A 26,370-nucleotide genomic window follows, 5' to 3' on the forward strand; every position below is an offset into this window, starting at 1 on the left:
GACCAACAGGCATCGTATTGAGACACTCTTGGAGGAAGAGGCCTCCCTAACCCAATATTACATGACATTTTTATACACTAAAGATCAAATGTAACAGCAGGGCAATTCAATAGGTTTCAGTTGGTACATTTAATGTCAGAGAAATGTCTACAATATACATCCTGAAATTCTTCCTCTTCACAAACATCCACAAAAACAGAGGAGTGCCCCAAAGAATGAATGACAGTTATAACTTAGAACCCCAAAGATTCCTCCCAACAACTCCCCTTCCCATGCACAAGAAACAGCGAGGCAATGCCCCCTCCCCTGTCCACCAGCATAAAAGCATTGGCACTCCCTACCAAGCACTCATGTGTGCAGCAAGGCATCAATAAAGACACAGACTTGCAGTACCCCAAAGACTACTCATTCACCTGGTAATTCGACATACCACAGGCTCTCTCTCTCTCTCCCTAATAAGGGAAAAAGAGGTGTCCCCATTTCACAGTGATAAGAGAGACATAACAAAACAACTCGCTGATTTATGGTGTTAAGAGTCTGTTGCATCACTTTTTCCGAGTTCTGTGCTGCTAGGCAGACAGCCAGCAGCAAGCCCACTGCTTCCAGTCTTCCTTGTTCTCCCACAATGCATCAGTCAGTGGCGGCAGCACCAGCCTTGAATCCGCCCATCTGCAGAGCCACCAAAGTCCAGCACCCTGAAGGCGCGCTAGTCTTCCAGGTCACGTCCTTGGCATATCGAAAAGCGGCCAGTCGTGAGGCCTTGAGAGCAGGTCCATTCCCGCAAAGAACTGAAGTCAGAGTGTAACTCCAGGTCAGGGTCTTCAAAATAACCCTGGAAGGGTAAAAGAGAGATATTAAAGATGCAAACTAAGGAATCGCCATTTAGCACCATCGTCACTCATCTCCAATCTTTTATTTAAATTCTATAGTCACAATGTATCTGCAAACCTTGCTTTGAATTCATAAAGTTTTCACAAACTTCCTTTTTCGCACCCACACTCCAGACACCCAAAATGAATGTTAATCAGCATTTTCTGGTTTGAAATCAACTCCAGTCTACAGCTCCAGGAAAACTATTGTTCAGGGCTGCATTTTTAATTCAATCTAAAATCCATGTTCATGTCTTAAAATTGGTTCCTGTTGAAGTTTGTATTTGCTATATATCCTAACTCCAGAATATGCCCTAACAGTTCCATATATAACAGCAAACATTTCTTGCTATAAATGCCCATAATATTCCAACACTGACATGTGAATGTGCAAGTACTAATTTACTGGGAAAGATTTAAAAGGGGCCTTTCATGCAGAGGGTGGTGAATATAGGGAATGAGCTGCTCGAGGAAGTGTAGAGGCAGGTAAAATAACAACATTTAAAAGGTTCTTGGACAAGTACATAGATAGGAAAAGTTAAGAGTGAAATAGGCCAAACACTGCAAATGGGACTAGTTTAGACAGGTATTTAGGTTAGTGAGGACAAGTTATGCCAAAGGGCCTCTTTTCATCAATCTACTGGCCAAGATCCCCTGTGCTGTCTGGCACTCCTTTACGTGAGTCCACTAGCATCCCAGCTGAGAGGTTTCCTCTCAGATCCACAAGCCAGCTCTTGGAATAAGCAGAGTAAGGCTGTGGGGCAGACAGGGAAGAATAAGGTAAGTTACGATCTTTCCATTATTTGGATTTGGATTAATGCTTCGAATTATTTTTAAATCACTTTGTGTTGCCAGAGACCGGACTCTGAGTGCTCTCTGTGGGGAGCTTGCACATCTTCCTTGATAACGTGGGATTCTTCAAGGTGTTCCTGTTTTTTCCCAAATCCCAAAGATCAGCCATTGTTAATTGCCCCTAGTATAGGTGAGTGCCAGAATCTGGGGGGAATAAAAGATTAAGATTAATGTAGGATTAGTTTAAATGAGTGGTTGATGATCAGCACAGGGATTGTTTCCACGCTGCATGACTCTGTGGCTTAATATTTAACATTCACAAACATTGATAAACCATGACAACCAAAAAACCTGCTGATGCAGGAAACCTGAAGTAAAAAACAAACATAAAACAAAGGCTTTCTAACCTGAAATTTTATCGGTGTTTAACACTTCGGCTCAAGCATGCCTGTAAATTCACCTGTAACCTCACTGGTATTGGCCAAGTCTCAAAGTCAAGGACTGGCTGGTGAAATCATGTCACAACAACAGCATTGCACTCATTGTCAGCAAGACTAAGCTAATTGTGGTCTTCAGGAAGGGAAAGCTGGGAGAACACACATCAATCCTTATTAAGGGATCAGCAGGGGAAAAGGTGAGCAGTTTCAAGTTCCTGTACGTCAACACCTCAGGGGATCTACCCCGGGCCTAACATATTGATGAAGGCATGGCAGTGGCTATACTTCATTAGATGTTTCAGGAGTCACCAATGACTCAATGTTCTGTGGAGAGCTTTCTGGCTGGTTACATCACGGTCTGTTATGAAGGTACTAATGCACAAGATTGTAAGACGCTTCAAAGTGGCGCATAGTCAGCCAGGTCCATCATGGACGCAGCCCTCCCTACCATTGAGGATATCTCCAAAAGATAGTGCCTCGAGAAGGTGGATTCCATCATTAAAGGCTCTCATCACCCAGGACATGCCCTCTTCTCATGACTAGCATCAGGCAGAGGTACAGGAACCTGAAGAGCCACACTCAGTGTTTCAGGAGCAGCTTTCTCCACTCTGCCATCAGATTTCTGAATAGCCCTTAACCTATGAACACTACCTCACTATTTTTCCTCTCTTTTTGCAATATTTATTTCATGTATGATACCTCACTATTCCCCTTTGCACTATTTGTTTTTATTGTACCTTATAGTAAATCGCTTGCCTGCACTGTACTGCTGCCACTACACAAATCATGACTTTTGTCAGCGACAATAATCCTAATTCTGATTATGTTCCCTTTCCACAGATGCTACCTGCCCTGCTGAGTGTTTGCAGAATGTTCTGTTTACACTTTAGATAAGCACTGGCAGCTTTAGCAAATGGTAATATTGAGAGCAAGGGCTTTGCTGCCTGTCAGTGGTTTTAGTGTTGGGCAACTTTCACTAGCCCATCCATATCACCCAAATATGGTTTAGGAGGCCTTTACTCCAGATCTAATCACTCATCTGCAAGACTGTCTCAGCCATTGAGACAGTCTCAAGCTCAGCAATTTTTTGGAAACATAGAAAGTGAGGTTAGAAGGTTTGGGGAAATTGATGGCAAGTGTAGACTGTAGCTGCCATCAGGAATTTTTTAATGATCAGACCTATAACCTCATTAGTTATGGTGAGACACAATTAGAGCAGAACTCTGAGGTTGTATCTGAGTAGCCTGGAAAACAGGGGCTCTGTCAAATTTGGTGCTAAAACCTCTTTAGCAATTTTCCCCATTTTCTGCCCAGTGGCCAGGAAATTTTCTTTCCCAGACGTTGGCCTACTGCTACCTGGGAAAACTTTGCTGGCAGATCCTGGCACTTAGAGAAGACTATTTGTGGTAGAGGGTGGCAGTCAGGTAATTTCTGACAGTATCACCAAATAGGGTGCAGAAAGATCATGGGTGATGTGCTGGGTTGGAAGTGCATCACAGAATGCAGAAAGTGGAGCTGCAGATTCAATGGGCTGAATGGCCTAATTCTGCTCCTATGTCATATGTTCTTATGATCTATGGATTTATTCCAAAGCCAGTGAGGAACATACCTGTTCTTTCTGTCTACAAAGGTTGCTAGAACAGTATTTAGTACAGTTATAATCCATCGTACTTTTGCCATTGTTCTGTTTTTCTTAGGAAATCCATCCAACAGGCACTACATTCAAAAAGTTCCCAAAACTTGAAGAAGATGGATTCAATAACACTTTACAAGCACACTCCCCTCTTTTAGGTTAGGTTGTTTAGTCCTCCTCAAAGCAGCTACTTAAACCAGTTGTAAGGAGGTTTAGAGGAGTTTGGTATTGATCTCCTTATTTTAACCATATTTGGTTCCCCAATTCCATTGCATTAATAAAGGATTGCAACACTACCCAGAGTTTGAGTGTTATCACATGCCAAGGTTAGACCATTACATTACATGTGTGAGAAGTGCAGGAGTGAAATGAAACAACATAATTAGTCGCATAGTACTAGAATCATCAGATAATTAAGGGTAGGAATTTTCCCCACTCACTCACATAGCAACTTCTGATATTCAGTTCCGTTGACATCACTGCAGCAAAACTTCAAAGATAGAACATCTGGTGCAACATCTGGCTGTAACCAAATATCAAACAGAGCATGTGATAACACACAAAGTTTGGGTAGCATCTATGGAAAAACAAATAGATTCAGTGATTCAGGTCAAAGAAATTTTGTCAACTACCTGCTGGCAAAATGTATGCATATTTCATGCAACACTCAGTTATACTGAGCTGATGTCATGAGTGTCTTCACTAGAAGGCTAAATCTCCAACCTCCTTTCTGCTGAATTTCGCCTTCCGATTGCCTGTTGGTCTATCTTTGGATTATTTCCATAAGAAGCCTGTGATGGGTTCTTTTTCTTTGTGGAGGACTTCAGACAAGGAATAGTGAATGAATGTGTCAGAAAATGTCACTGATCTCCATGAATCCAGCTGCAATTGCAGGAAGATTTATTTTTGTTTACTTATTTGGAGATACAGCATGGTAGCAGGCCCTTCTGGCCAAAATAAAAACCATACACAGTTACACCCACATGACCAACTAACCTACTAAACTGTACATCTTTGGAATGTGGGAGGGAACCGGAGCATCCGGGGGAAAATCACGCAGGGGGACATACAAACTCCTTACAGACAGAGCAGGAATTAACCTGGGTCCCTGGCATTGTAATAGTGCTACGCTAGTGGCTATGCTACTATTCTGTTCTATTGCTGTCTGCAACGGCACACTTACACTAACTGCGCTTTGAAGGAATAAAAACTCTTGGGGATTACATTTCTTCCTGGATGATCTGGAGCTGCCTTTCACATGGAATGCCAAACTATGAATGAATGGGGACCCAGCTGGTGGCGTGAACACAGAGAGTTGTAGTCATAGATAAATACCACAGAGAGCCAGGACCTTGACCCACCAAGTTCACGTGGACCATCAACCATCCATTTACACTAATGCTATATTTCTCTGATTTTTTTTTATTGCCTCCTCATTTTCTAAACGTATTCTCACCAACACACTCAGTCAACAGCGGAAACCCATGTGGCCACAGGGAGAACATACAAACTCCACACAGGCAGGCCATGGTTCGGTCTGGTTCTGTGACTGTGGAAGGCAGATGCTCTACTGGCTCTGCTCATGGGTGCTCATTCATTCTCTCTGACATCAGCCCAGCAGCTTATATGATTGCTGATCCATTAATCAGCTGGACAGCCATGAATGTAATTTAATTCTTTTACTGGCATGGTCTAATTTCCAACGTAACCTATTTGTTCTGACTCATACCAGCTTACTTTTGCCTTTGTACAGTATGCCTCTTCTCTCATATTTCTGGTTTATTGATTTGTTGGTCATATCTTTAGCAGACTTACAAAAAAGATATTGAGGAAAAATTGGTGCCATTTGGCTGTCTTCAAGAACACAGGTACAGGTAATTTTATACACCTATATAAGATGACCCCTTGGCCTCCTTCACTCCAGGGAACACAGTCCCAATCTAACCAATTTCTTCTTGTAACTCAATCCCTCCACTCCAGGCAACAGTTCTGTGTGCTTTTTCAGCACCCTTTGTAAGTTATCACTTTACTTCTTTTATTTCTAGAACTGCATACAATACTCCAAGCAGGATAGTCAACAATTTAGACAACTGTAATGTGATGTCCCAACTCTTATATTCAATGCCTTGCCTTTAAAGACAGGCATACTTTATACTTGTTCATCACCTTGTCTATTTGTCTCTCCACTTTAAGGAAACTGCTTACTGTATCCCAAAGTACTGATATTTAGTACCACTCCCCAGGGGCCCAGACATTCACTGTCTTCGCTTGGTCAACTTGCCATGATCCTTTATGTATTTGACAAGGAGACAAGCAAACATGCACATAATGTCCAGCAGAGTGTATGGCATGCCAATACACACTTCAGAGATTTAGGTCCATGCCTGTAGACAGTATTCATGAATGAAGACTTAGTCCATCACCCTGAAGGTTATGTCTCTCTAAGTATCAGGGAGTAAGAATACCCTAAATATATCTTTTTGAATAAGTGTGTACACTATAGGACAAATGGCCTCCACTTGTAAAATAGAGGGCTATAGGTAAGCCTAGTAATTTCTAAGGTACGGACGTGTTCGGCACAACTTTGTGGGCTGAAGGGCTTGTATTATGCTGTAGGTTTTCTATGTTTCTATGTAACCTGCAGTTACGTTGCTCCCCACCACTGACCAGTGATCTTCAGCCCCACCGCATCACTGATCTTAAGCCTGCCCTTTGCTCTAGTAGACAACGATGTTCCCTTGTCATTGATCTCAAGCACCACCACTCTACCACTAACCAACTATGCTGCTCCCTGTTCTAATCTCCAGCTTGAACCATGCTACCAATCTCCCATTCAACAACTCTCACCCCACCCATGTGATGATCACCAGGCCTATTCTCCTATCAATCTACAGACAGATTTCTCCTCCACTACCTAGTTGAGCTTCAACCCAATCTTACCACTGATTTCTAGCTCAACTTATCTTATGTCTGATACCCTGCAACAACTGAGACTCAGAATCCCTGTTGACTCTTGCACACTCTTCCTGCCCCCATTGCAATAATCCACCTAAACTTCTTTAAGTTTCTGATCTTCACCAGCTCTCTGTCATTCTCACTCTCTTTAGCTTAGTGCACTGCAGAATTAGAATATTGAAAAAATATTCATTGGGCTGATGCCCTTTCTCCAACTGCTGCACCTGTCCAATTATCTAATTCTTTCTAGATAATCTCTAATCTTTGAAAAGAAGAATTTACAGGCTTATTGTGAGGAACTAAGAATTATAAAAGAAAGTAATAATTCTCCCAAGGGGTTAAAATTATACTTCACAATGTTAACACAAAAAAATCTAGTTTCCACAGTAAATTTCTTTGTCTACAAGTACAAGAAAGACTCTACTGCATTTATTTTGTTCACCTTGTACAGATCACTGACGGACACTTCAGTCACAGAAAAATTGACCACTGAAAACTAATATGTTGCTAAGGATGATATGCATCCTAGAAAAAATAGTGCTTAAAACGGGGCAATGTCAGAAAGTGAGTTAAATATTAAATACTGATAAAAATCCAGATCAGTATATCAATGTAAGCCAAGAGATAAAAGGTAATATAAAAGAAATGTCACAGAGAATTTCTAAACTCATGGATGATAAATGTTTGAAATAATCGGCTAGATAAGCAACTAATGCAAAAGAATGTAGCTATGCTGCAATTCTTCTTTCAAGTACAGAATACTGAGGTTGCCAAGAAGCTCTCCCTACTCATTTTGATAGGTTTGTAGTGAGCTAGCTTCTGAATCTGCAACAGTGTGCTTTTTAAGGACATTATTAGCCAGTGACATCTGAAATTTAACTTAGTGTTGACAATGGAATGATGATGTGTGTCCTGGCTAGGATGGTGTGTGAGTTTGTGTGGCATGTAGTTTCCATGCACCTGCTATCTTTCCTTTTATTCTCGTCACACTTTCCATTTCCAGTACAGCCACAAACTTGTATTCATGGTGTTGTAGAGTTGTAAGGCACAGAAACCGACCTTCAGCTCGCCAGTATCCATGGCACCCAATTTACATATCTACCTACACTAGTCCCATTTGTCCACATTAGGCCCAAAGCCTTCTAGGCCTTGTCTAACTGTTGAGAGAGCACCTGCCACCACTCTGCAACCACTCCCTTCATGAAAAAATCCACCTGAGATCACCTCTACTACACCTTCTACCGTGCACTCACGACACGGTATAAAGTTCTTCACTGTCTATTCTACCTACCCCTTCCTTATTTTATGTAGCTGTATCAGGTCAGTCCTCAGCCTCATTCACCTAAAAAAAAGCCTACCCAATCTCTCCTTATAATTATAATCCAGGCACCATTCCACGGAATCTCCTTTAACTCACTTCAGCATAATCATACTTAAAGCATTTTATTACTAACTTTTGATTTTTGATGAAAGACCATCAATTTGAAACACTAACTTTGTTTCATTTTTCTAACTAGCTGAGTTAATCCAATATATTTAGTTTTTTGTTACAGGTGGTAAAATTTGGTGGGGTGGAGAAGTGGAACTGATTCATCCTTGTGCCTACTGTACTTATGTTGCTCTCTCATGACTTTTTTCTGCTCAGTTGTATTTCCCCTGATTATATTTTAGTGGGGGGAGTTGCTAATGGTTGTACATTTGAATGTTGTAGGAAGTTGTTCAGAAAACTCCTTTCTACATGGGAATTTCCTGGCACTTCTCTGGCATAAATTTCACTTCACACTTATCAGCTGAAGCCTGAGTATTTTATGTCTAGCTGCATATAAGCATGGACATTATCCGTATATGACAAGTGGCACATTGAACTTTATCATATCTGATTCTCATTATGTTGGGAAGGTCATTGATAAAATACCAAAAGTTGAGTGGATACAGAAAATTGCCCTAAAGGAAGAAACATAGTTTTATTTTGGATTAGGCTGGTTTCCTTTTTGCTAGAAATTACTCTAACTCCTTGATTCCCCTTAAATTCAGTTTTATTGGAGCTCTTGGTCAAGAGTTCCCTTGGTGTCAAGGACAGTTGCCAAGAAGATGTAGCAGGAGAGAGATTTCAAAAGCAACGAGCGGGGCAGTCGGGACATTCTGCATGCCACAGTAGCTGAGGAGATGTTGGAGTGTGCTTACATAAGCACTTAGCAAGATCCAATAAAAAGAAGTTAGGCTTAAGTGGAGTGGCCATTGTGTAAGTGAGCCAGTGTTAGAGTGGGGATTTCAGGCTTTGGCTCATAGATGCTTCTGCAAAGAGAGGTGAAGGCTGTGGGTAGATTTGTTTGCTTATTTTTTCTTTCTTCCTATTGCACAGTTCGAGCAGTGGGGATGCTTAGTAGGATAGTGGAATGCTCCTCGTGTGGGATGTGGGAAGACACTAGGGAGACCTCCAGTGATCCCTGATGACTACACCTGCAGGGTGCATCCAGTTGCAGCTTCTTTCAGACCATGTTGAGGAATTGGAGCTGGAACTGGATGAACTATGGATCATTAAGGAGGCTTAAAGGTTGATCAACAGGACATACAGGGAGATAGTTACAGCCAAGGTGCATGATACAGGTAACTGGATGATCGTCAAGAGGGGAAAGGCTATAGGCATCTAGTGCAGAGTATCCCTGTGGTCATGCCCCTCAACAACAGGTATAATATTTTGGAGACTTTTGGAGGGGATGACCTATCAGAGGAAAGTCACAGTGGTCAGGTCGCTGACACTGAGGCTGGCTCTGTTGCTCAGAAGGGAAGGGGGAAGTAGAGGCAAGCTGTAATGACAGGGGATTCATTAGTTAGGGGACCAGACAGGAGGTTTTGTGGATAAGAACGTGATTCCCGGATGATATGGTACCAAAATCAGGGACATCTCAGATCAAGTCCACAGCATTCTTAAGCATGAGAGAGAGAGCTGCAGGAGGTTATGGGCCACATCAGTGTCAATGATATGGATACAAAGAGTGACAAGATCCTAATAAGTGAGTTCAGGGAGTTAGTGGACAGGACCTGCAGGGTTGTGACCTCTGTACTGCTACCCATGCCACATGCTAGCAAGGTCAGAAATAGGACCATCATACAGTTTAATATGTGGCAAAGAAGATGGCGCAGAAGAGAGGACTTGAGAGTTTTGGATCGTTGGGCTCTCTTGCATGGAAGGTAGGACCTGTACAGAAGGGGTGATTATCACCTAAGTTGGACTGGGACTAATACCCTTGTGGGAAAGTTTGCTAGTGCTATATGGCATGGGGAGGGGTTTAAACTAGAGTTGCAGCAAGATTGGAACGAGTACCAAAGCAGATAATGGATTGGTTGTGGAGAAATACAAAAGTCAGGAATTGAAAGATTGAGCATGGTGGGACTGATGTTCTGAGTTGTGTATATTTCAATGCAAGAAGTATTGTAGGAAATGCAGATGAGCTTTGGGGATGGATCTACTCTAGGAATTATGTCTTGTAGCCATTAATGAGGGGTTGCAGGAGGGGAAGGACTGGCAGCTCAAGGCTCCAAGGATCCATTGATTTAGATGGGACAGATTAAAGAGGGAGGGGTAGCATTACTGGTCACCGAAAATGCCACAGCAGTGCTCAGACAGACAGGCTGGAGAGCTTGTCTACTGAGGTCTATAGGTGGAACTGAGGAATAAGAAAGGGATGACCACATTAATCAGATTTTATTATGGACCATCCAAAGGTCCACTGGATTTAGAGGAACAAATTTGTAGAGAGATTGTGGTTGTAATAATAGGTGATTTTACTCTCTGCGTATAGTATTGACTGGGTCAACCATACTGTAAAAGATCTGGAAGGGAAAGAGTTCGTCAACTGTGTCCAAGAAAGTTTCTTTAATCAGAACGTAGAAGTCCCAACTCGTGAGACAGCAATAATAGATCTCCTATTAGGGAACAAGGTAATTATGCAGAAAAATAGGCCTAGACCTCAGGTTGAGATTCTACACCGGAGAAAGGCCAATTTGAAGGTATCAGGAAGGATTTAGCAAGTGAAGATTGGGACAGGTTACTTTCTGGCAAAAGTGTACTTGGTAAGTAGAAGGCCTTCAACAGTGAAATGTTGAGAGTGCAGCATTTGTATGTTCCTGCCGGAATAAAAGGCAAGGTTTAGGGAACCTTGGTTTTCAAGAGATGTTGAGGTTCTGGTTAAGAAAATGAAGGAAGTACATTTCAGGTAAAAGCAGGAAAGAACAAATCAGGTACCTGAGGAGTATAAGAAATGCAAGAAAACACTTAAGAATCTCATCAGGAGGACTAAAGGAAAGCATGAGATTGCTCTTGTAAATGAGGTGAAGGAGAATCAAGGGCTTCTACACATATATTAAGAGCAAAAAGATAGCAAGGGACAAAATTGGTCCACTGGAAGCTCAAAGTGGTCCTCGCTACATGGGGCTGAAAGAGATGGGGGAAATCTTAACTGGAAATTTTGCATCTGTATTTTACTCAGGAGATACAGTCAAAGCAGCAATGAGGTCATGGACTGTATACACCTTAGAGAGGAGGAGGTGTTTGCAATCTTAAGGCAAATTAGGGTCTGTATATCCCCGGGTCTGATGAGGTGTTCCTTAAACCCCATGGGAGTCTAGTGCAGAAATTGCAGGTGCCCCAGTAGAGATATTTAAAACACCCTTAGCTGGTGGTGAGGTGCTTATGGATTGGAGGAAAACTGATGTTGTTCCATAGTTTAAAATTGCTCTAAGAATAAGCCAATAGCTGGCTAGGGGTTTAGTGACATCAGCACTGGACTTCGAGGAAAATGGTCCCAAGTTCAAATCTAGCCAGTTGCTTGCATGTTTTCCATTCGTGCTGGGATGAGAGTTGAGCTAGCAACTCAACCTCATAAAAAACAGTCAAATGCTACGAAAACAGGAAAAATGCCACCCAATGTGCCACAAGACGCAAAAAAGAGTAGCAAGAATAAGCCAGGAAATTATAGGCTGGTGATCCTGACATTAGTCGTGGGTAAGTTATTGGAAGGTATTCTACGGCACTAGATTGATGGACTGGGATTGATTCGGGATAGCCAACATGGCCTTGTGCTTGGTGTGTTGAGTCTAACCCATCTTATAGAGTTTTTCAAGATAGTTACCGGGAAAGGTGATGAAGGCAGGGTAGTGGATGTTGTCTCCAAGGACTTTAGCAAGGTCCCCGCATGGGAGGCTGAGAAGTTTCAGATGTTTGGTATTCAAGATGAGGTAATAAATTGGATTAGACATTGACTTTGCGGGAGAAGTCAGAGAGTGGCCGTAAGTGGATGATTACCTCTCTGACTGGAGGGCAGTGGCTAATGGTGTGCCAAAGGGTTTGCTGCTAGGTCCATTGCTCTTTGTCATCTATATCAATAGTCTGGATAATAATGTGGTAAACTGGATCCATAAATTAGCAGATGACACCGTGTGGGTGTGTAGTGGACAGTGAAGAAGACTATCAAATGTTACAGTAGGGGATCTGGACCAGCTGAAAAAAATAGGCTGAAGAAAGGCAAATGGAATTTAATGCAGATAACTGTGAGGTGTTGCAGTTTGGGAGGGTAACCAGAGTAGGGCTTACATGGTAAGGTCAGGCAGAATGATAGTGATAGAAGTCAAAATAGTTTGGGGGACAGTCAGGAGATTGTGTGGCTGAAATAAAGAATCCAGGATGGTTTGTGCTACCCAGATGCTAGCATCTAGGATGTCTCAGAGTGGCTGCAAAATAAACTCAAGAGAAGGGTGAGCAGCCAGAGGTTATGGTGCACATTGGCACCAATGACATAGTTAGGAAGGGGGTGTGGTCCAGCACAGTCAGAATAGGGCGTTAGGAAAGATACTGAAGAGCGAGATAGTAATCTCTGGGTTATTCCCAGTACCATGTGCTGGTCAGGGCAGAACTAGCATAATAGATTGCATAGATGAATGGTGGCTGAGGAAGTGGTACAGGGGGCGGGTTTCAGATTTCTGGATCATAAGGATTTCTTCTGTGGAAGGTATGACCAGTACAAAAAGGACGGATTACACCTGAACCAGAGGAGAATTATCATTGCGGGCAGTGCTGCTGGGGAGGATTGACACTAATTTGGCAGGGGAATGGAAACTGGAGTAATAGGGGTGAGGATGGGGCAGTTGATATGCAAATAGATGCATTGTGTAGTGAGGGTGTAAGGAAGGACAGGCAAATCTTAGGGTATTATTGCAGTCAGTGGGATGAATTGAAGAGTATCATGGGGATAAAATCAAAAAGAGTGATGAATGCAGGACTGAAGGTGTTATATTTGAATGTGTGCAGTATACAGAATAGGATAAATAATCTTGTAAAGCAATTAGAGGTTGGCAGGTATGATGTTGTGGGCATCACTGAGACGTGGCTGAAAGAAGATCATAGTTGGGAGATTAACCTCCGAGGGTACACACTGTATTGAACAGACAGGCAGAGGGGGTGGGGATGCTCTGCTGGTAAAAAAATTAAATTGAATCCTTAGGAAGAGGTAACATCAGATTGAAAGAAGTAGAATCTTATTGAATAGAATTAAGAAACTGTAAGGGTAAGAAAAACCCTGATGGGAGTTCATAAACACAAGAAAGTCTGCAGATGCTGGAAATCCAAAGCAGCACACACAACATGCCGGAGGGGCTCAGCAGGTCAGGCAGGAAAGGAATAGAAAGTCGACAATTCAGGCAGAGACTTTCTTCAGGACTGAAAAGGAAAGGGGAAGATGCCAGAATAAAAGGTAAGGGAGGGGAAGGAGGCTAGATGGATGGTGATTTTGTGAAGCCAGATGAGTGGAGAAGGTCAAGGGCTGAAGATGAAGGAATCTGATAGGAGAGGAGAGTGGACCGTGGGAGAAAGGGAAGGAGGAGGAACACCAGGGAGAGGTGATGGGTGGAAAGGTAAAGGGCTGGAGAGGAAGGAATCTGATAGGAGAGGAGAGTGGACTGTGGGAGAAAGGGAAGGAGGAGGAACACCAGGGGGAGGTGATGGGTGGAAAGGTAAAGGGCTGGAGAGGAAGGAATCTGATAGGAGAGGAGAGTGGACCATAGAAGGAAAGGAAGGAGGGGGGACCTGCCAAAGGGTTTCAGCCCGAAATGTCGACTGTAATTTTTCCATAGATGCTGCCTGGCCTGCTGAGTTCCTTCAGCATTTTGTGTGTGTTGCAGGGAAGGAGGGGGATCCCAGGGGGAAGTAAGGCAAGTGAGAAGAAGTAAAAGGTCAGAGTGGGGAATAAAGTAAGTTGGGCGGGTGGGGACTTTGTTCACCAGAAGTAGAAATTGATATTCATGCCATCAAGTTGGAGGCTACCCAGATGGAATATAAGATGTTGCTCCTCTACCCTGACGGTGGCCTCATCTTAGCACAAGAAGAGGCCATGGACTGACATGTTGGAAAGGGACTGTTTGACCACCGAGAAGTCCCACTTATGACAGATGGTGCAGAGGTGCCTGTTGAAGAGGTCCCCCAATTTATGACAGGTCTCACCAATGTAGAGTACTCCACATCAGGAGCTCCAGACACAATAGAAGACCGCAGAAAATATGCAGGTGAAGTATTTCCTCACCTAGAAGGACTGTTTGGGGCTGTGAATGAAGGTGAGGAAGGAAGTATACGGGCAGGTATAGCACTTTAGCCATTTGCAGGGATAAGTTCCAGAAGGGAGATTAGCAGGGAGGGTTGAATGGGAGTTATATAAGACCTGTGAACAGTAGCTACGGTGTGGGATATGAATTATAACGGGAGATAGAAAAGGCATGTAATAAGGGCAATGATACGATAATCATGGGGGATTTCAACATGCAGGTAAATTGGGGAAATCTGGTTGGTGCTGCATCCCAAGTAAGGAAATTTGTAGAATGCCTAAGAGATGACTTTTTAGAGTAGCTGTAGTTGAGTCCTCTACCGGAAGGTATTTCTGGATTGGATGTTGTGTAATGAACCATATTTATTTTGGGATCTTAATGTAAAGGAAGCTCTAGGGGCCAGTGATCATAATATGATAGAATTTACCCTGTAGTTAGAGAGAGAGAGAGTAGATAAAGTCAGATATATCAGTATTTCAGTAGAGAGAATGAAATTACAGAGGCATGAGTACAAAGTCACCAAGAGCAGTGGAAAACTGGACGACTGGGAAAACTTTAAAAGCAACAAAGAACCACTAAGTGAGCAATAAAGAACATGAAGATAAATTATGAAAATAGCACAAAATATAAAAATGGGTAGTAGAAGTTTTATAATTATATAAGCAGAAAAGAGTGGCCAAAGTGAATGTAGGTACCTTGGAGGATGAGAAGGGGGAATTGATATTGGGTAATGAGGAAAAGGATGAGACTTTGAATGACTACATTGTGTCGGTTTTCACAGTGGAGGACATGTCTATCACACTGAAGGGAGATGATATGGATGTGGTGGGAGGTGTGGACCTTGATACAATAGCCATCACTAAAAAGATAGTGCAGAGCAAACATGTGTGCCTAAAGACAGACAGGTCCCCTGGTCCTGATGGAATGCATCCCAGGGTACTGAAAGAAATGGCAGAGGTTATAGTTGAGGCTTTGGTGATAATTTACCAATATTCCCTGGCCCTGGTGGATTGGAAGAAGGTGAATGTCACATCACTGTTTAAAAAAAAGATGTGGGCATAAAAGCAGATAGCTATAGGCCAGTTAGTTGTGGTTGGGAAAATGCTTGAAGCTATCATTAAAGAAGAAATAGCAAGGCATCAGGAAAGTTATGGATCCATCAGCCAGACACAACATAGATTCAGCAAAGGCAGGTCCTGTCTGACAAACTTACTGGAGTTCTTTGAGGATATAACAAGCAAAGTGGATAGAGGGGAACAGATGGATGTTATTTACTTGGATTTACAAAAGGCGTTCGATAAGATGCCACATAAAAGACTTATCCATAAGATAAGGATGCAGAGAGTTGGGTGTGATGTATTAGCATGGATTGAGGATTGGTTAACTAATAGAAAGCAGAGAGTTGGGATACATGGGTGTTACTCTGGTTGGCAATCAGTGGTGAGTGGTGTGCCGCAGGGGTTGGTGCTGGGCCCGCAGCTGTTCACAATATGCATTAACAGTCTGGAAGAAGGGACCGAGTGTATCTAAGTTTGCTGATGACACTAAATTGGGTGGAAAAGCAAATTGTACAGATGAACTGCTTTTCCCAAATTTGTGAATCTGTGGAATTCTCTGCCCAATGAAGCAGTGAAGGCTACTTCAGTATATATATTTAAGACAAGGTTGGATAGCTTACTGCAGAGTAGAGGAATTAAGGGTTATGGGGAAAAGACAGGTAGGTGGAAATGAGTCCATAGTCAGTCAGCCATGAACTTATTGAATGGTGTAGCAGGCTTGAAGGGCCAGATGGCCTACTCCTGCTCCTACTTTTGTTCTTATGAAACAGGAGCTGGCCAATATTGATTAGAAGCAAACACCAACAGGGATGAAGGCAGAACAGCTCTGGCTGGAGTTCCTGTGCAGCTTGGAAGGTGCAGGATAGATACATCCCAAGGATTAAGTATTCTAAATGGAGGATGAGGCAATTGTTGCTGACAAGGGAGGTAAAAGACAATATAAAAGTGAGAGAGAGGGCATTTAATATTGCAAAAAATCATGGAAAATTAGAGGCTATGAAGGCCAAGTCATTGAATATATTTATAGGGGAGGTTGACAGGTTCTTGATTAACCAGGTCATCAAATGATACAAAGAGAAGGTGGGAGAATGGGGTTGAGAGGGATAATAAACCAGCTAAGATGGAATGCTGGAGTGGACGCAATAGGCTGAATGGCCTAACGCTTTTCCTATGACTTATGGTCTAATGGTTTTGATTAGGAAGCTCAGACATTAAAGCTATAGACCGAGTGCAGTTAAATGATGTCCATATAGATAGGTGATGGTTGGCATAGACATGGTGGGCAGGCGTTCCTGTGCCTCTGTTAAATGACTATGACTGTATGGCAGAATACACCTCATCTATGTCAAAAGTTTCCTCTGACTCCAAACTGATATTTACATCAATCATGCAAGTTTATGGGAATGTTACTGAACCTTTTTTTTCTTATTTCCTGATTTAATTAATGATGCCGTGATGAGATTTGAGTTCATGTCTGCCAGTAATGTAACATTGGCCAAGCTGCCATATCCTGCCTTCATACACCTATTACCAGAAAACTACAAATATTGTTGCTATGGCTCACAAGCAAAGAAATTTCTTACCACAATAATCTTTAAAATCACTCTTAAGCGTAAGACATAAGACCACTTAACATGTAACAGAGAATGGACTTAATCTTGCAGGAGCCAATTTAAACATGCTGATACAGGAATGGACCAACGTTCCGACCAGAAGAAAATATTGAATGGGATTTGGGGTGAAACTCAAATGATTGGATTCCTGGAATTTCAGGCCCCTGCTGTCTGCAGTTAGATATATTGTAGGCTAGTTTATACACTTGAGATGACTGCAGCAACTATTGTGCCTATTATATGATCTTAATCTAAATTTAAAAGTCCTTTTTCTTCGATTGTATCAGATTTGTCTCAGCATAATATAATTAGCTCATTTATTATATCTGGAGTCTGGGATGGCAGCACATTTGATTTAGGATCATTACACATGTCATAAAGCCCAGGAGAGGCAGAGTTTGGGGGAGAAGTAGATATATAGATCTATTATCTTGGGCAGCATATGCAGAACCTGTTTCTCAGATACCTATGTCATTTCTATTCGATCAAGTCTATAGATTAAAATCTTTTATAACTACAGTACTTACTGCTAAAGTCCAGTTTAAACTTCCATTTATAACTACAAAGATATGATTCAAATCAATAGTCCAGTCACAGTTGAAATAGATGCAAGAGGAAACAAAATATAAACAAGAATGTAATAATTAGATGACCAACAACTTGCATTTTTGAAAGCACGAATACAGTTGGAAAGAGAACTTATAGAGGTAATGAGGCCTTCGGAAAATAAAGAACTTGAGTAGGAGTTAATACACCATCTCTTGGTTTTAACAGATTGCAAGTGCAGAGCTGTGAAGTGTGGAAGAAAGAAAGTTTTCACTTCACTTTGCCATTGTTCCATCCTGGAATATAAGTGAAGTTCAAGAGTCTTCAGTCAATGGGATAATTCCATTGGCTCAATCACTAAGGATCAGTTATAAACTCAGTGGCCACTTCATTAGATATCTCCCGTATCAAATATTGTAGCCACTGTGTGTATGTTAATGGTTTCTGCTGCTGTAGTCCATCCACTTCAAGGTTCAACATGGTGTGCATTCCTAGAGTCCCTTCTGCACACCCCTGTTATAACACATGATTATACGAGTTATTGTTACCTTCCTGTCAGCTTGAACTAGTCTGGCCATTTTCCTCTGACCTCTGTCATTAACAAGGCGCTTTTGCCCACAGAATTGCCGTTCACTGAATGTCTTATTATCTTTTGCCCCATTCTCCGTAAACTCTAGACACTGTTGTGCACGATAATCCCGGGAGGTCAGCAGTTCCTGACATGTGCAAATTGCCCTGTTTGGCACCAACAATCATTCCTCAATCAAAGTCACATGGATCACATTTCTTCCCCTTTCTGATGTTTGGTCTGAGCAAATGAACCTCTTCACCATGCCTGCATGCTTTTATGCATTAAGGTATTGCCACATGATTGGCTAATTACATATTTGCATTGGCGAGGTGTGTATACATGGGTACTTAATAAAGTATCCAATGAGTGTTAGTATAAAAGGGTTTTTTTTCTAAATCTATTCTTATTGGATGACTATTAATTTTCTTGTTACTTGCAAAAGATGTAAAATCTATCAGGAGACAAGTCAATTCTTATTAGATGACCAATAATCATTGTTTCTACCAGCAACAGATGTAAAAGCTATCAAGAGACGTAAAAGATGTAATTCCACAAGGCACACCATCCCCTTCCTTTCCAATAACTCCCACCTGACTCTGGAGAAAGGGCAGTAGTATCAATGTTATAGCTGAAATCAGCCTTCTTGGGATTGAATCATTGGACTCATTAGCCTGTAATGGTTCAGTTATTCTCTGTTCAATCTTGCTGTTTCGGGAAAATGGTATTCAGATAGAACTCAAATAGTACCAAGAGTTAAACATTGGTTCACTTTTTGCTCCAAATGGAAAAATGGCTATCAAAACAGAAAATGCTGGAAGTTCTCAGTTGAGTCAGGAAGACTGAACATTTCAGGTCAAAGATTCATCTGATGAGCTCTGATTTTCTTTCAATAGCTGCTGCTTGACTGCCTGAGTTTCTCCAGGTTTTCTGTCTCTTTGCAGTGGATGGAAATGGAAAATGTGAACAATGACAACTGATGGAGAAACTACCAAAAGAAGGAATTAGCAAATGTTGTTTTGAGTTTAACAAGATACAAAATGTTTGGCCTGATTTTTATTTAGAGTGCTTGGCATAAAATAATGGCCACAGTCAAGGAATTGCAGGTCTGCAGATTATTTTTCCATCTTAATTTATTTAAACTGCAAGATAATCAGGGTTTAATTGCTCTTAATTCCCTAACCATCAAGTCTTTCTTGCACACACCACATTTCCTCCAGGAGCACCTGATCAGAGAATCAACGTTTCTATATTTTAAAGTGATCAGCCCATTAAAGTGAATAGCATTGAAATACAATCAGAAAATTCTGGAAGACCTCAACCAATTGAGCAACGTCCGTGGAGAGGGAAAATGGTTACTGTTTGGGTCAGGGACCATCCCTCAGAATGCTTACTTCCAAAGAGATCTAAGTCCTGGTTTACTGATTGTAACCAGTGTTGCCCAGGAGAGTCTGAGCTGGTGGCATACTTGCAGAGGGAACCAAAAGTCCATTGAGTTAACCTCTATTACAGAACTGCAGTCCCGTGTTCAAGGGGAAATTGTGTTGGTAACAGGAATTTGTCACAGCTGTGTCATAGAGGAATATAGGCCGTTTCTTCTGCTATCTAACTGCAGGACTTGCAGCAAAGGAGATTGACTCTAACTAGGTGTAAAGTCCATTCAGATGGAAAAGCAGAAATGAAAACCTCATCAAGGGAAACTGCATGAAGAAATGAATATACTAATTTGGGACATTTGTATCCATTTGTAAAATATGAAGCTGTGTGTTGGCTTCAGGACAAAGGGGAAAACAATTGCATTCCTTGGTTTTCTATTCATCCTCATTGGTGCCAACAATCTTTGTGTACTATTATCTCAGTAATTGTGGGAGCTTCTTGGGAGTGATCATGAATAGTTGTGCAGAATCATATTCCTCCTTATGGCAGACATTGTTTGAACAAGATGGAGCAGCATACACTTAGTGATCTAGAATCGGTTACTCATCTGCTTTTTCAAAGGAATCAGAAGTCTTGAATACAGATCAAGGTTTTGGTTTCTGACCATGTCTTGCCACAAGTTTTTCCTTCAATTAGTTTGGGTAGTAAGGATGGTTGCATTGTGCTACTCCTGAGTGATGCCCAGTGACATGCAAGATGATGCCTAACAACACCAGAAGTACATGCTCTTTCTGGTTATTAAGGCTATTGGGTCAGTAGCCTTACCTAATTGGATAAATGTCTTGTGCACTGCACTGTGGTTTTTGTAAAATGTCACTGAGATAAAACTTTACCTTCTTTACATTGATGCCTCCACTCCACAGGAAAAGTGATTAGTTCTTACTTCTCCTGGAAGGATATGGATGAATAACATAGAAAAGATTATTTCTATTCCTAATTGGAGTATTCAGTTGCATGGATACTTCATCCCATGCTTGCTTACACTTCTGAGAAAAAGGCAATCACTGATCCAGTTATTCATGGAGCAGATAGTCAAGCTATGTGGCAGTTTCTGTAATGAAATGCTCACTGATCATCATATGGCTCCTATATAGCAAGGCCTCTCAGAAGATAACAGGAGATCTGACCAGAGTGCACAACTAATGCATGCATGCATAGCAGCCCAACATCTGGTGGAAATGCCTACCAGCATGCTGTAAGGAAGATTCCATTATCGGGGTTGATCTGGAGGAGCTCTGTGATACTGAGCAGACCCAATCTCAAGATTAATGCAGGGGATGATAAAGGTTCACCCCTTATCTCCAGCCTTAAAGTGAGCAACTAGAAAGAAGAAGGAATAGACTTATTCACAAATATCTCAAAAAATTGCAATGCCAATAACTACACACAAATTCACTCCTTATCAGAAGTTTCACATCTAATCTTGACCTTGATCTTTGCCATATCAGTATAAAGGCCAAGTTATTCCTCTGTTTTCAAGAGTTTTTAAGTTAAGTCAGATGTAGATTAAAACTTTGATTTTTGGAGCTCCCATGCAGCACAATGTAAAGATAAAACCAACACAAAATAAACAATCTAAGCTGAGGTTATAAGCAAAGCTACCCATATCCCAAGTAATGAACTTTGTCTAATCCTATACTATTTCCAGTTCACATGAAGAGCAAGTGGCTGGGCTAGCAGGCAAAAATAATCAGCCTTAGCTAAGACAAAAGTCTTAGCAGAATAGTAGTGGTGATATCATGAAGGTGTATACCAAAGGAATGCAGATACATATTTAACCTCCATACAGAGTCACCTCAGTTATCCTAATGATCCCTTTGAGTACGTGATGCTGAAGTATTATCACACACAGACTGTTGTTTCAGTTATCTCATGCCTATCCATCAAGTTATTACCATAATATGAGGGGTGATTGATAACTTCGTGGCCTAAGGTAGAAGGAGTCAATTTTAGAAAACCTAGCACATTTATTTTTCCTACATTTACACACTTGGTCCAGTAGAGGTGGAGCGTACGGATCCCTTCTTTGCAGAAGTCAGTGTCTTGGACCTCCAGAAGTGGTCCACAGCATGGGGTGATTGATAAGTTTATGGCCTAAGGTAGAAGGAGATGAGTTATTAACTTCAAACTTTTTGCATAATCACTCAAAGAGTTGAACTGCATGTGCATGTAACAAGAGCTGTATAACTCATCTCCTTCCACCTTAGGCCACAAACTTATCAATCACCCTGCTGTGGACCACTTCTACAAAGAAGGGATCCATATGCTCCACGACCACTGGACTAAGTGTGTAAATGTAGGAGGGGAATATGTTGAAGAATAAATGTGCTAGGTTTTCTAAAATTGACTCCTTCTACTTTAGGCCACGAACTTATCAATCACCCGTCGTAAGATACTGAAAGCTTTTTTAAGTATATTAAGGGTAAAAGAGAGTTGAGGGTAGATATAGGGCCAATAGAAAATGACGCTGGAGATATTATAATGAAAAACACAGAGATGACAGAGGAACTGAATGCATATTTTGCATTAGTCTTCACCATGGAAGATGTCTGCAGTATACCAGACATTCAAGAGTGTCAGGGAAGTGAAATATGTGCAGTAAAAATTAAGAATGAGAAGGTGCCCAGGAAGCTGAATGGTCTGAGGGTGGATAAATCTCCTGAACCTGATGGAATGCACCCTTGGGTTCAGAAGGAAGTGGCTGGAAAGATTGTGGAGGCATTAACAATGATCTTTCAAGAATCGATAGATTCTGGCATTGTACCAGATGACTGGAAAATTGCAAATGTTACTCTGCAATTTAAGAAGGGTAGGAGGCAGCAGAAAGGAATCTATAGACCTGTTAGCCTGACATCAGTAGTTGGGAAGTTGTTGGAATCGATTGTTAGGGATGAGATTACAGAGAACCTGGAGGCACATGACAAGATAGGCCAAAGCCAGCATGGTTTCCTGAAAGGAAAATCCTGCCTGACTAACCTACTTCAATTTTTAGAGGAAATTACAAGCAGGATAGTCAAAGGAAATGTGGTAGATATGGTGTACTTGGATTTTCAGAAGGCCTTTGACAAGGTGCCACACATGAAGCTGCTTAGCAAGAATAGAGCCCATGGAATTACAGGGGAGTTACTAGCATGGGTGGAGCATTGGCTGATTGGCAGAAAACAGAGAGTGGGAATAAAGGGTCCACAGGGGTCAGTGTTGGGACCACTGCATTTTACAATGTTTGTCAATGATTGGGACTATGGGATTAATAGATTTGTGGCTAAATTTGCCGATGATACAAAGATAGGTGGAGGAGCGGGTAGTGTTGAGGAAACAGACAGACTTAGATAGTTTAGGGAAATGATCAAAGAAGTGGGAAATGAACTACAGTGTTGGAAAGTGTATGGTCATGCACTTTGGTGGAAGAAATAAATGGTCAGACTATTATTTAGATAGGGAGAGAATTCAAAATGCACAGATGCAAAGGAACTTGGGAGTCTTTCTACAGGATACCCCAAAGGTTAACCTCCAGGCTGAGTCAGTTGTGAAGAAGACAAATGCAATGTTGGTATTCATTTCTAGAGGTATAGAATATAAAAGCAGGGATGTGATGTTGAGGCTCTATAAGGCACTTGTGAGACCACAATTGGAGTATTGTGTTGCAGCTTTTGGCTCCTTATTTTAGAAAGGATATACTGACATTGGAGAGTGGTCAAAGAAGATTCATGAGAATGATTTCAGGAATGAAAGGGTTACTGTATGAGGAACGTCTTGGGCTGTATTCCCTGGAGTTCAGAAGAATGAAGGGAGATCTCATAGAAACATTTTGAATGTTAAAGGGCCTGAACAGATATGTCAAAGTTATTTCCCATGGTAAGGGAGTCTAAGACAAGAGGGCACAACTTCAGAGTTGAAGGACATCCATTTAGAACAGAGATGCGGAGAAATTACTTTAGTCAGAGGGTGGTACATCTATGGAATTTGTTGCCATGAGGAGCTGTGGAGGCCAAGTCATTGGGTGCATTTAAGGCAGACAGATAGGTTCTTGATTAGCCAGGGCATCAAAGTGTATGGGGTGAAAGCAGGAGAGTGGGGATGACTGAAAGAATTGGATCCGCCTATGATTGAATGGCAGAGTACACTTGATGGGCTGAATGGCCTACATCTGCTCCTATAGCTTATGGTCTTATGGACTGTGCTCTTAACTATAGACAAGAAGGAAACAATGCTGCATGCATCTTCACTATAATCCCTGAGAACTCCTATTATTCTGTCAACCTATCCTAAGATCTTACTTGTTTCCTCAAAACACTATATTGAAGCTTTCAATGAGTTACACCCTGGCATTGCCAGGAGTCCCTTGTACACCTTTTAGACTTGTGTGACATTTTCATTCTACCTACCTCCACCCCTAATCTTGGCCTTTTCTCTCTACAATTATCATAGAGTAAAGGTCAGATTTTATGGGAACAGTAAGATATTTATTGTGGCCTGGTAGCATAGCAGTTAAAGTAACACTATTACAGTGCCGATGCCGGGTTCAAATCCTGCTACTCTGTAAGGAGATTGTACATTCTCCCCTAACCGCAAGGGTTTCCAATGGGCACTCCAGTTTCTTTCACATTCAAATAATATACGGGTAATAGGTTAATTGTTTGCATGGGTGTGATTAGGCGGCATGGACTTGTTGGGCTGGAAATGCCTGTTACCATGCTGCATTTCTAAAAACTATATATATTTTGAACAATGTCCTTTGGGACAACTGAGTAACTTTTCATTCCAAGGTGGTGTCAAATATAACTATCCATTTCTTGTTCTAATTGATTCAATTTATAATCTAGGCCACAATTTGTTTGAATTCAGCATCAACATTAGATTAGCCAAACATTTATTTTCCTCTCTCCTCTCATTTACATTTAGTCTAAAATACAATTGAAGTAATATTTGACCGACCAGGGTGGATCTCTACTGACTCTAACTGTCAGAGCTAGAGCACCTGTTTGAAAAGTGAATGCAATAGTTATTTTTGTGTACAATAACTCGACTTACCAGCTGAAAAACAGGAGCTCGGTACAAAACTTTTCAAAAGAAGAGACAGCTTTAAATTTTAAATTTTATTTCACCTCTTTGGTAATACTAACCAGAATTCCTATTTAGCAATGGAATGGAGTCTATGGAAACAAGGCAAACAAGTAGGGACGTCATGGAACTTATACAGATTAAAGAGGAGGAGGTGCTTGCTGTCTTGAGTCAAATCAGAGCAGATAAATCCCCAGGACCTGACAGGGTATTCTCTCAGACCTTGAAGAAGATTAATGTTGAAATTGCAAGGACCCTGGCAGAAATATTTAAAATGTCGATATCCACGGGTAGTGGTGCCGGAGGATTGGAGGATAACTCATGTAGTTCCGTTGTTTAAAAAAGGCTCAAAACAAAGCTGGGAAATTATAGGCCGGTAAGTTTGACATTGGTAGTAGGTAAATTGTTGGAAGGAATACTAAGAGATAGGATCTACAAGTATTTGGATAGACAGGGACTTACTAGAAAAAGTCAGCATGGCTTTGTGCATGGTAGGTCATGCTTAACCAATCTATTAGAGTTTTTCAAGGAAGTTACCAGGAAAGTGGATGAAGGGAAGACAGTGGATGTTGTATACATGGACTTCAGTAAGGCCTTTGACAAGGTCCCGCATGAGAGGTTAGTTAGGAAGATTCAGTCGCTAGGTATACATGGAGAGGTAGTAAATTGGATTAGACATTGGCTCAATGGAAGAAGCCAGAGAGTGGTAGTGAAGGATTGCTACTCTGAGTGGAGGCCTGTGACTAGTGGTGTGCCACAGGGATCAGTGCTGGGTCCATTGTTATTTGTCATCTATATCAATGATCTGGATGATAATGTGGCAAATTGGATCAGCAAATTTGCCGATGATACAAAGATTGGAGGTGTAGTGAAGAGAGAGGAAGGTTTACAAAGCTTGCAGAGGGATTTGGACCAGTTGGAGGAATGAGCTGAAAGATGGTGATGGAGTTTAATGCGGACAAGTGTGAGGTATTGCACTTCGGAAGGTCAAACCAAGGTAGAACATACAAGGTAAATGGTAGGACACTGAGGAGTGCAGTAGAACAGAGGGATCTGGGAGTACAGATACATAATTCCCTAAAAGTGGCATCACAGGTAGACAGGGTTGTATAGAGATCTTTTGGTACATTGGCCTTTATAAATCAAAGTATTGAGTATAAGAGTTGGAATGTAATGGTGAGGTTGTATAAGACATTGGTGAGACCAAATTTGGAGTATTGTGTGCAGTTTTGGTCACCTAATTACAGGAAGGATATTAGTAAGGTTGAAAGAGTGCAGAGAAGGTTTACAAGGATGTTGCTGGGACTTGAGAAACTGAGTTACAGAGAAAGGTTAAATAGGTTAGGACTTTATTCCCTGGAGCGTAGGAGAATGAGGGGTGATTTGATAGAGGTGTATAAAATTATGATGGGTATAAAATTATGATGATTGGCATTAGAGTGAATGCAAGCAGGCTTTTTCCACTGAGGCCAGGGGATAAAAAAAAAACAGAGGTCATGCGTTAAGGGTGAAGGGGGAAAAGTTTAAAGGGAACTGGGGGGGGTCTTCTTCACGCAGAGAGTGGTGGGAGTGTGGAATGAGCTGCCAGATGAAGTGGTGAATGCGGGCTCACTTTTGACATTTAAGAAATACTTGGACAGGTATATGGATGAGAGGGGTTTGGAGGGATATAGCCCAGGTGCAGGTCAGTGGGCCTAGGCAGAAAAATGGTTCGGCACAGCCAAGAAGGGCCAAAAGGCCTGTTTCTGTGCTGTAATGTTCTATGGTTCTATTGTTCTAAGCAGCTAATGTGTCAATAACATCACCGT

The 26,370-nt window shown here is 41.6% G+C and overlaps 1 protein-coding gene across 1 annotated transcript in view; it reads left to right on the forward strand.

Moving 5' to 3' along the window:
- myo3a (myosin IIIA) overlaps positions 1 to 26,370 on the forward strand; it is a 404,249-nt gene that overhangs the window by 376,896 nt on the left and 983 nt on the right. The gene's annotated exons all lie outside the window — the stretch shown is intronic.

Source organism: Hemitrygon akajei, chromosome 8, assembly GCF_048418815.1.
Source record: "Hemitrygon akajei chromosome 8, sHemAka1.3, whole genome shotgun sequence".
NCBI classification, from domain to species: Eukaryota; Metazoa; Chordata; class Chondrichthyes; order Myliobatiformes; family Dasyatidae; genus Hemitrygon; species Hemitrygon akajei.